A 10949-nucleotide genomic window follows, 5' to 3' on the forward strand; every position below is an offset into this window, starting at 1 on the left:
AAGAGAATGAGTGTGAAGTGAGAAGAAAAGGGGAGTCAGAACAGAGTTGTGAGGGAGACATGGTTATGGAATGTTTTCTGGCCGCACACCATTATATACTCTACAAATCTTTCCATGTGAAGCACCAAATGATATATTTTTCATTCAATGTGTGTGCATTAAGTCAACAATTTTAGATTCTGGAAGCTCCTAGTCCCACAGAGTAAAGAAAAAAATTGATGTAACCCCCAAACACCTGTCAAAAATTGGGGCTCCACAAATGAACCATTAATGATACTTGTAGCAGGATATACACAACCATGTCTGAGAAAAATCAGGTTAGATAAAGTTTCCAGGGGAAGGAAGACTCGTAGTCAGAAGGAGAGAGAGAATAGGAATTTAATCCCTTTTTATGGATGAACGCAGTGAGGCACAGAGAAGTTTAGTGACTTGCCCAAGGGCACTCAGCAGGTAAGGGGTGAAGCTGGAATTAGAACCCAGATCTACTGACTCCTAGGCCTGTGCTCTTTCCACTAGGACACATTGCTTCTGAATAAAAGTTTAAACTCTGTTGCTAAACCTTCCAGGTTTGTTGATTGTTCTGTGGTTTGGGGGACTCTGGGGGACAGAGAAAGTTTTATCTTGCTGTGCAAGCTAACTGTATATCATGCTAAAAGTATCATTAATGATAAATTTGTGGAACCCAAATTTTTTTACAGGTGTTTGGGGGTTCTTTAATTTTTTTTATTTTCTGGGACTTGGAGCCCCCAGAATTTAAAATTGTTGACTTGATGCATGCATATTGAATGAAAGTATACCATTTGGTGCTTCAAATGGAACGAGTACATAATTTGCTGTGTATGACCAGCAATCATTATAACAAACGTTTTTTTCTTATTGAAATTGTCCAGGATGGTCATGCCTCCTTTAGTAAATGAATTTTAAAAAATCAAAGGTTGATAGAAGGATTTAAATGCTGAAGATTTTAACCCTGCATTAATACTGAATTTAAAAAATTATAGGACTGATTGAAAATATCCTGTGAAATATTTTTGTCTGCATCTTGTTTCTTTACTTCTTATGTACAAAGACAAATTTTGATCTCTTATCAGGGCCTGAATGGAGTTTCTTCCTAAGGAGCTTACCCATTCTGACCCTTGTGAGAATTGCAAATTGCCTTATTCCTTTGCTAATAGCCACTATCCGGTTTAGAGTGGTCTTTGGAGGCACTCGGCAGTGTTCTGATGCCAGTTATTTGTTTAGATAAAAACTCCTGTCACTGAGCAGCCACTAGTTTCCCATTTGATTTATTGTTCCAGACCAGAACTAATAGTGGTCCATCCAGTTGAAAGTCATAGTCATTACTCTGAATAGTAAACTTCTCAGAAGGTCTCAGTTTACTTTTATTTCTCTTCCATTACAGAAGTCTCAAGCCTCTTTCTCACTTATTTGCATTGTAAAGGAAATCATTTATCCAGGTCTCTTTTTCACCATCAGGTGAAATTAAAAGAGACAATGTATGCTAATAGAACTGAAGGCTATTTGCTACAATTACTCACATTAAATCTTTTCATTTATGACATTTTGTAAGCTATATGCCTGGCACACTGCTAAGACTTTGGTCTAATGGATTAATAATGACGGCATTTATGAAGCACTTACTAGCTGCCAGGCACACTACAAAATGTTGGGGGAGATGTGTCAGTCAGATCAGATGCAGTCCCTATTCTACCCTGGGCTGAGATGGGCAGAGAGAAGATGCATTTTATTCCCATCTTGCAGAGAGAAAACTGAGGGCCAGAAGAGTTGCAAGAATTGTCTAAAGTCACAGAGTAGGCAGATGGTGAATCCAGGATTATAACCTGGGTCTCCTGACTTGATGTTGTTTGATGATGCTCCTTCTCTAGATCTGTGAACTTTACCAAGAGAGATAAACCATGTGGCTAACATTTGGCTGCTTCTACGCAGTTGTTCTTGTTGTCTTATGCTGTCAAGTTGGGTCTGACCCCTAGCAACATCATGGACACATCTCTCCCAGAACGCTCCACCTCCATCTGCAGTTGTTCTGGTAGTATATTCATAGAGTTTTCTTGGTAAAAATATGGAAGCGGTTTACCATTGCCTCCTTCTGCCCGGTTAACCTTGGTCTCTGCCCTCGACTCCCATGCCGCTGCTGCCCAGCACAAGTGAGTTTTGACTTGTAGCAGATTGCCTTCCACTTGCTAGCCACTTCCCAAGCTAGGAATGGAATGGATATGCCTCTGCTTGACTCTTCCTCCCATTGTTGAGACTGGTAAAGTACTGGAAACTCTCCAGTTGCGGCGCTGAGCGGTGATTTTACACAGTAGACCGTGAGAAGTCCAGGAAAGCAAAGCACTGGATGGGGCTTCTGAGACTGAAAGTACTGGGGTTTGGTATCTCCTTGGAGATATAATAATGATAGCAACAATAATAGTAATAATTGCGATATTTGTTAAGCACTTACTATGTGCCAAGCACAGTACTAAGTGCTGGTAGATACAAGGTAATCAAGTCGGACACAGTCCCCGTCCCACCTAGGGCTCACAGCTTTAATCTTCATTTTAATTGTGCTATTTGCTAAATGCTTACTATGTGCCAGGTATCGTACTAAGCGCTGGAGTGAATACAAGCAAATCGGGTTTGTGGCTGACAAGAGACAGAGCTGGGATTAGAACTCAGGGAACCAAGGAAAGGCAGTTTGGACTCAATTCGTTTTCACTGCTACCTTGCTAAGGAACTGCTAAACATTGTTGAGATCTCAGATCTTGGTGTCTGGTTGCCACAGGGCTTGGGGAGAAGCTCCAGCTGCTGGGGGTCACATGGAGCTGGGGAGCCCCAGTGTGGAAGGAAGGGCTTTGCCTATGACCTTCTTGTGATGATGATGATGATGATGGCATTTATTAAGCGCTTCCTATGTGCAAAGCACTGTTCTAAGCATTGGGGAGGTTACAAGGTGATCAGGTTGTCCCACAGGGGGCTCACAGTCAATCCCCATTTTACAGATGAGGTAACTGAGGCACAGAGAAGTTAAATGACTTGCCCAAAGTCATACAGCTGACAATTGGCAGAGCCAGGATTTGAACCCCTGACCACTGACTTCAAAGCCTGTGCTCTTCCCACTGAGCCATGCTTCTTGTAGTTGCTTACTCTGTTCCAGGAACTATACTAAGCACTGGGGAAGATCCAGGCTAATCAAGTTGGACACAGTCCCTGTCGCACATTGGCTCACAGTCTCAATCCCCGTTTTACAGATGAGGGAACTGAAGCACAGAGAAGCACAGAGAAATAAAGTGACTTGCCCAAGGTCACACAGCAGACAAGTGGCAGAGCCAGGATTAGAAGCCAGATCCTCCTGATTCCTAGGACTGGGTTCTATACACTAGGCCATGCTGCTTCTCTTTGTTGTTGTTTATTGTTGTGTACAATAATTAGGATACTGTGGGCACCACTGTTGGTTTGTCACATGTAGGAAGCCCCTTTTTAACACCCATCTCTCCCATGTCTCCTCAGAATATAACCATTTGTTGGTTTAATTCTTTCGGTCATTTATTTAGCTCTCATAACCAGATTTAGTACTAGGCCTCAAGAAGATCATCATCATCATCAATCGTATTTATTGAGCGCTTACTGTGTGCAGAGCACTGTACTAAGCGCTTGGGAAGTACAAATTGGCAGCATATAGAGACAGTCCCTACCCAACAGTGGGCTCACAGTCTAAAATATAAAATAAAATTTTACACACAGTCTAAAATATACACAGTCTAAAATATAAAGATATTTGACTTCCTTGCCCCCTACTCCACTCTTCCCTGACAAAGTGAAGTTTCACTCCCTGAGTCAAGCACACGGGTTCTGCAGAAAAATCTAATTCGGTTGAGGGAGCCCCCAAAACCCATGAACCGAGAGTACAGCTCTTTTTCATCTGTCACTCCTTTAATCTTTCTTTTCCATAGTTCTTTACTTTCCACTTTTCCATTGCCATTTCATCGTTCCCTGACTCTGTGCTGTTTGATATCTTGTCCTAACCACTCTTTAATTTTAGAGTAACTGTTTATGTAACTACAAGCATCAGGAGAACCCTGGTCTAAAATCTGCTTCCAAACAGATACATCCCCCTTTTAGACTGGGAGCCCACTGTTGGGTAGGGACTGTTTCTATATGTTGCCAACTTGTACTTCCCAAGCGCTTAGTACAGTGCTCTGCACTCAATAAATACGATTGATTGATTGATTGATTGATTGATTGATGACAAAACTGTCCAGGACAAATGAGTGTCAGTTCTTTCTTGTTTTAATCGCCCCAATGTTCAAGAACTGATTGATCAGTGGTATTTATTGAGTACTTCCTTTGGGCAGACCAAGTCTTTCTTATGCCCAATTAAAATTTCTCCTATTGTAATTTAAGCCTATTTGTCTATTTCTGTCTACAGTGGATAATATGATAGTAATGTTATTTGTTTAGTGCTTACTATATGCCAAGCACTGTTCCAAGAGCTGAGGAAGATATAAGATAATCAGGTCAGACACGGCCCCTGTCCCACACAAGATTTACACTCTAAGAAGGAAGGGGAACAGATATTGAATCCCCATTTCACAGATGAAGTAACTGAGGTACAGAGAAATTAAGTCATTTGTCCAAGGTTACACAGCAGACAAATGGCAAAGCTGGATTTAGAGCACTGGTCCTCTTACTGCCAGTCCTGGGCCCTTTCCTGTGCTCTTTCAACTAGGCTGTACTGCTCCTCGGCTCAGTGTCAAGCCTCTTCCCTTTAGAAACACTTTATGCTTTTGAAGCCCTGCTAAGTAAATCCAACCTGGCCTCAATTCAGCTTCAGTATAAGATCTTAATTCCTGGAACCAATGATCTGGGATAGTGGGTATGTGTGTGTTTGGGGGTCAGAGGGCTGGATAGCTGGACTCTCCCTCCATCTCTCCTGTCTGTTGTCACGATTCATCAGCAACTGCAGCCCTGTCTCTCCCATTTTGCTTTTGCCTTAGACCCATGGTTTTACCCCAACATTTTCTAACTAGCTGGCCACCCTACTGTTCTCAGGAAAGCCAGCTCATCCAACACCATTACTGTCACTGTTCTCCGCCCCGCCCTCCCTGCATGGATGGATATGAGAGATGAAAGAGAGTGAGGAGTTAGAGACAACACCAAGGCTCTACAGGATTCTGAGACAAGGCGGATGACTGTATTATTGTCAGAAATAAGGAAGTCTGGAGGAAGACTGGTTTGGGGGAGAAAAGAAGGGAAGCAGCATGGCTCAGGGGAAAGAGCTCAGGCTTGGGAGTCAGAGGTCTGTGGGTTCTAATCCCAGCTCCGCCGTTTGTCAGCTGTGTGACTTTGGGCAAGTCACTTCACTTCTCTGGGCCTCAGTTCCCTCATCTGTAAAATGGGGGTGAAGACTGTGAGCCCCACTTGGAACAACCTGATTACCTTGTATCTATCCCAGCGCTTAGAACAGTGCTTGGCACATAGTAAGCCCTTAAAAAATACCCCCGCAAAAAAAAGATAAGAAGTTCAGTTATGGACACTTTTGGTCTGATTTAGTTGGACTGGTTTTTTTTGTTTTTGTTTTTTTCAATTTGCCTAAGCTCGTATGAATTCTACACCAACTCTTCCAATTGGTTAGCAACCCTACCCAATTTAATATCAGCTACTGACTCGGTGATTGTGCTTTCACCTCCTTAGAGTGGGTCACCTACTGAGATATTTAATAGGCCAATCAACTCGATCCAACTGTCCCTTCACTGTTTCCTACATATTCCCGTAGTTATTGTGTTCACTAATGACCCTCTGAAGATGACTACCTGTGGCTTAATGGGAAGAGCTTAGAATGGGGGTCTGAAGTGCTGGTCTCTGGTCCTAACCTTACCCTTGGACTAATGTGTGCCACTTGATCCCTCTGGACCTCAGTTTCATCATTTATAAAATGGAGATGATACCTGCCCTGTTCAAAATGGGGCACAAAATGTTCCCCATTTTGAACAAGGATTGTGCCCAATCTAATTATCTTGTATCCATTCCAGAGCTTTAGGCACATAGTAAGCACCTAATAAATGCTGTAATAATCTTAACAGAACATTGATGAAGACTGCTTTCCAAGCTTATTATTGAGTGTCATGAAGATCAGAACCAAAACCTACTTGAAATCTAGATAGAAAGGCACAGGCCTGGAAGTCAAAAGGACCTTGTCTCTTGTCTCCTGTGTGACCTTGGGCAAATCACCTCACTTATCAATTACCCCATCCATAAAATGGGGATTAAGACTGTGAGTCCTATGTGGGACAGGGACTGTGTTCAACCTGATTATTTTGCATCTACCCCAGCGCTTAGTACAGTGTTTGGCATATAATAACTGCTTAACAAATACCACAATTTTTCTTCTTCTTCTTCTTCCTCCTCTTCCTCTTCCTCTTCTTCTTCCTCTTGCCCCTCCTCCTCCTCCTTCTTCTTCCTTGGGTTTGTGTCCCTTTCCTCAATTTTAGGACAAGATTCCATCTGCCTATTTTTGTAAAACATACTGCCTGCTTCATAGTTATTGCAAACCTTCTTGTGGGGAGGGAACGTGTAACCAACTCTGTTATACTGTACTCTCCCAAGTGTACAGTGCTCTGTGCATAGTAAGTGTTCAATAAATATGATTGATTGGTACCTATAAAGCACTTACTCTATGCCAAGAACGGTGTTAACAGTGGAGGAGATACAGATAATCAAATCAGATGCAGTCCCTGTATTATCAATCAATCAATCAATCGTATTTATTGAGCACTTACTGTGTGCAGAGCACTTGTACTAAGCACTTGGGAAGTGCAAGTTAGCAACACATAGAGACTACACTGGGCTCATGAGCTAAGAGGTAGAGAGAGCAAGCCAAATCTATATTTTACAGGGAGAAACAGAGACATGGAAAGATTAAGTGATTTGCCCAAAGTCACAAAGTAGTCCAGGAGGAAAGCAGAGCAGATTCCATACTAATTGACTAATCAATCAATGGTAGAGAAGCAACATGGCCTAGTAGATAAAGGATGGGCCTGCAAGTCAGAAGGACCTGGGTTCCAACACTGGCTACACTAATTGCTGTGTGTGAACTTGGGTAAGCCACTCAACATCTAACAAGAATCACCTGGCCCCCTCCTGCCTCCCCCCACTACTCAGCTAATACAACTCAGCCTGCACACTTCCCTTGTCTACTGCCAACTTTCTCACTGTACCTTGATTCACTCAACTTTCATTCAATCCATTGCATTTATTGAGCACTTATTGTGTGCAAAGAACTGTACTAAACCTGTGGGAGAGTACAATACAACAGCACAGAAACATCTCATCTATCTTGCTGCCAACCCCTCTCCCACATCTGGCGTCTGGCCTGGAATGCCCTCCGTCCTCATATCTGATGAACAATTACTCTCCCTCCATTAAAAGCGTTATTGAAGGTACATCACCTCCAAGTGGCCTTCCCTGACTAAGCCTTCTTTTCCTCTTCTCCCACTCCTTTCTGTGTCACCCTGACTTGGTCCCTTTATTCATCCCCTTCCGAGCCTCACAGCATGTATGTACATATCTGAATTTTTTTGTAATTTGTACTGTCTTTCTCCCCTTCTAGACTGTAGATCTGTTTGTGGGCAGGGAATGTGTCTATCTATTTTTGCCACGTACTCTCCCAAGCACTTAGTACAGTTCTCTGCAAACAGTAAGTGCTCAAAAAATACTTTTGAATGAACTGAATGAATGAATAAATTCAGTGTGCCTCAGGAACCTCATCTGTAAAATGGAGATTAAGACTGGGAGACCTATGAGGGACAGGGGCTTTGTCCAACCTGCTTAACTTGTATTTACCCACAGATTAGTACAGTGCCTGGCACAAAGTAAGCACTTAACAAATTCATTCATTTATTCAATTGTATTTATTGGGTGATTACTGTGTGCAGAGCACTGTACTAAGCACTTGGGAAGTACAAGTCGGCAACATATAGATATGGTCCATACCCAACAACAGGCTTACAGTCTAGAAGGGGGAGACAGACAACAAAACCCAACATGTAGACAGGTGTCAAAATTGTCAGAACAAATAGAATTAAAGCTATATGCACATCATTAACAAAATAAATAGAATAGTAAATATGTACAAGTAAAATAAATAGAGTAATACATCTGTACAAATATATACAAGTGCTCTGGGTAGGGGAAGGAGGTAGGACAGGGGTGTTGGGGAGGAGGGGAGGAAAAAGGGGACTCAGTTTGGGAAGGCCTCCTGGAAGAGGTGAGCTCTCAGTAGGGCTTTGAAGGGAGGAAGAGAGCTAGCTTGGTGGATGTGTGGAGGGAGGGCATTCTAGGCCAGGGGAAGGACTTAGGCCTGGGGTTGACAGCAGGACAGGGGAGAATGAGGCACAGTGAGGACGTTAGTGGCAGAGGAGCAAGGAGTGCAGGCTATAGAAGGAGAGAAGGGAGGTGAGGTAGGAGGGGGCAAGGTGATGGAGAGCCTTGAAGCCATGAGTGAGGAGTTTTTGCTTGATTCATAGATTGACAAGCAACCACTGGAGGTTTTTGATATCAATAACAATATCAACATTGATATCAATATCAATAATGATATCAATAACAATAATATTGATATCAACAACAACAACAATGGTATTTCTTGAGCCCTTTACTTTGTGCAGAACATTGAACTAAGTGCTTAGGAGAGTACAATATAAGAGAGTTGGTAGATACTTTCCCTGCCCATAAGCAGCTTGCAGTCTAGAGGGGAGAATTTACTTTCCCAACCATTGGGCTTCACACTAGGCAACAGTACTTTAATTCCTTGTACCGTATGCTCTTCTACTTGATGGTGAATTAATTCGTTTTCATATTTTGCCTAATATTGATATCGAGCTATCTTTTCTATAATGATCAGGCAAAACGTCTTCTCTGTTAATAAGACGGGCACATTTGGCCTCTCACAATCTTCTGAGACTTCTATCTTCCTTGAATACTTAAAAAGAATTGCTAGTGTCACTACAATAACCTCTGACAAATCCCTAAGTATCTTTAATCATTCAATGTTGCAGCCAGTAAAGATGAACCAACCTTCTACTTAGTGAAATCATTCAGAGTAACTACATTGTCTAAGCATTTCTTTTTTTCTGCATGGTCCATGGGCTTGAAAGCATTCTGAAGTTTAGTCTGTCTGTGCAATCTGGAATCACGCAGATTACATTAAATTAGTTTGATACGGAAGACTCTGAGGTCCTCATGGGCAGAGATTGTACCTTCCAAGTCTGTTATATAGTACTTTCTGGAGTGCTTAGTACAGTGAGCTGCACACAGGAAGTGCTCAAAAAATACCATTGATTATGATAATTATGGTGATGATGATGATGCAGACTACAGTGAATCAGTTTAGGACTGTAAGCTCCTTGGGGGAAGGATTACACTCTCCTACTCTTATATTGTACTCTCCCAAGCACTTAATAATGTGCACTGCACACAGTAAGCCCCCAACAAATACCATTGTTTGTGTGATTCATAAAGAGTAAGAACAACTGTTTAGTTGCTGGGATAGAAGTATCCAGGTTTTCTTATTTTGGGGTATTTTTGTCTGGTGTGCATGGATAAAGTATAGGGTAAACTGGTTTTTCCCTCTCAGGGTTGTACCTGAAGAGTTTCCAATACTTTAACAGTCTCGACTATGAGAGGGAGAGTCAAGCAGAGGCCTACCCATTCCATTCCGGGACTGGAATGCCCTCCCTCTGCCCATCCGCCAAGCTAGCTCTCTTCCTCCCTTCAAGGCCCTAGAGAGAGCTCACCTCCTCCAGGAGGCCTTCCCAGACTGAGCCCCTTCCTTCCTCTCCCCCTCGCCCCCCTCTCCATCCCCCCATCTTACCTCCTTCCCTTCCCCACAGCACCTGTATATATGTATATATGTTTGTACATATTTATTACTCTATTTATTTTACTTGTACATATCTATTCTATTTACCTTATTTTGTTAGTATGTTTGGTTTTGTTCTCTGTCTCCCCCTTTTAGACTGTGAGCCCACTGCTGGGTAGGGACTGTCTCTATATGTTGCCGACTTGTACTTCCCAAGCACTTAGTACAGTGCTCTGCACACTGTAAGCGCTCAATAAATACAATTGATGATGATGATGATTCCTAGCTTGGGCACTGGCTAGCGAGTGGAAGGCAATCTGTTACAAGTCAAAACTCCCCTGTGCTGGGCAGCAATGGCATGGGAGAGATTCAAGGGTGGAAACTCAAGTTTACTGCAAGGAAAGAGGCAATGGTAAAAACTTCCGCATTTTTACCAAGAAAACTGTATGGATATACAACCAGAAAGAGTGCCGATAGACAGCGGGGCGTTCTGGGAGAGATGTGTCCATGGTGTTGCTATGCGTCAGAGACGACTCGACAGCACAAGACAAGACAAATTGGTTTTAATATGTAGGGAGTAGGTTGGCTCCTGACTGCTTAAAAACACAGTCTTCCCTAGCAATTGAGGGAGAGGAGCATATAACTTTTTTTTTATTGCAACCTCCCCCAGATACAAGAAGAAGGGAATTTTGTTCACTCTTTGAGGACTCTGCATCTGTGTAAGGTACTTCGCAGTTTACTAAGAGACAAGTTGTTATTTCACAGTTCATTAATCACTGAGTCCTGGATGGGTTGTGGAAAGGAGCAAGAAGGGAAGATCAGGTCAGCAATCCCACCGACAGCCTATAATAATGGGAGCGGAGAAGAGGTCTTGGGTAGCAAGCCTGCTCTCCTAGTCACGTGAGCTTTTTATCATTAGTCACTGTAACTGGTTTGGCCTTCCTGTGCCCTCAGCTTTCAAGGAAAAGAACAATGAAACGTTCCACTCCTCTCATGTAATTATTCCATGCAAATAGCATATTTACTCAGGTTTTCAAAGTCATAAAAACTGAGCAGGATTGAAGAGATAATGATCAAATCAAGATTTATT

General features: G+C 42.5%; 1 non-coding gene across 1 annotated transcript; it reads right to left on the bottom strand.

Moving 5' to 3' along the window:
- Positions 1-2175: 2175 nt before the first annotated feature.
- LOC119937387 lies at positions 2176-2313 on the bottom strand. Its single transcript, XR_005454060.1, has one exon. It is a non-coding gene; the product is annotated as a small nucleolar RNA SNORA7 (small nucleolar RNA).
- Between the last annotated feature and the right edge of the window lie 8636 nt (positions 2314-10949).

The sequence above is a fragment of the Tachyglossus aculeatus genome, chromosome 14 (genome assembly GCF_015852505.1).
Source record: "Tachyglossus aculeatus isolate mTacAcu1 chromosome 14, mTacAcu1.pri, whole genome shotgun sequence".
Classification (NCBI taxonomy): domain Eukaryota; kingdom Metazoa; phylum Chordata; class Mammalia; order Monotremata; family Tachyglossidae; genus Tachyglossus; species Tachyglossus aculeatus.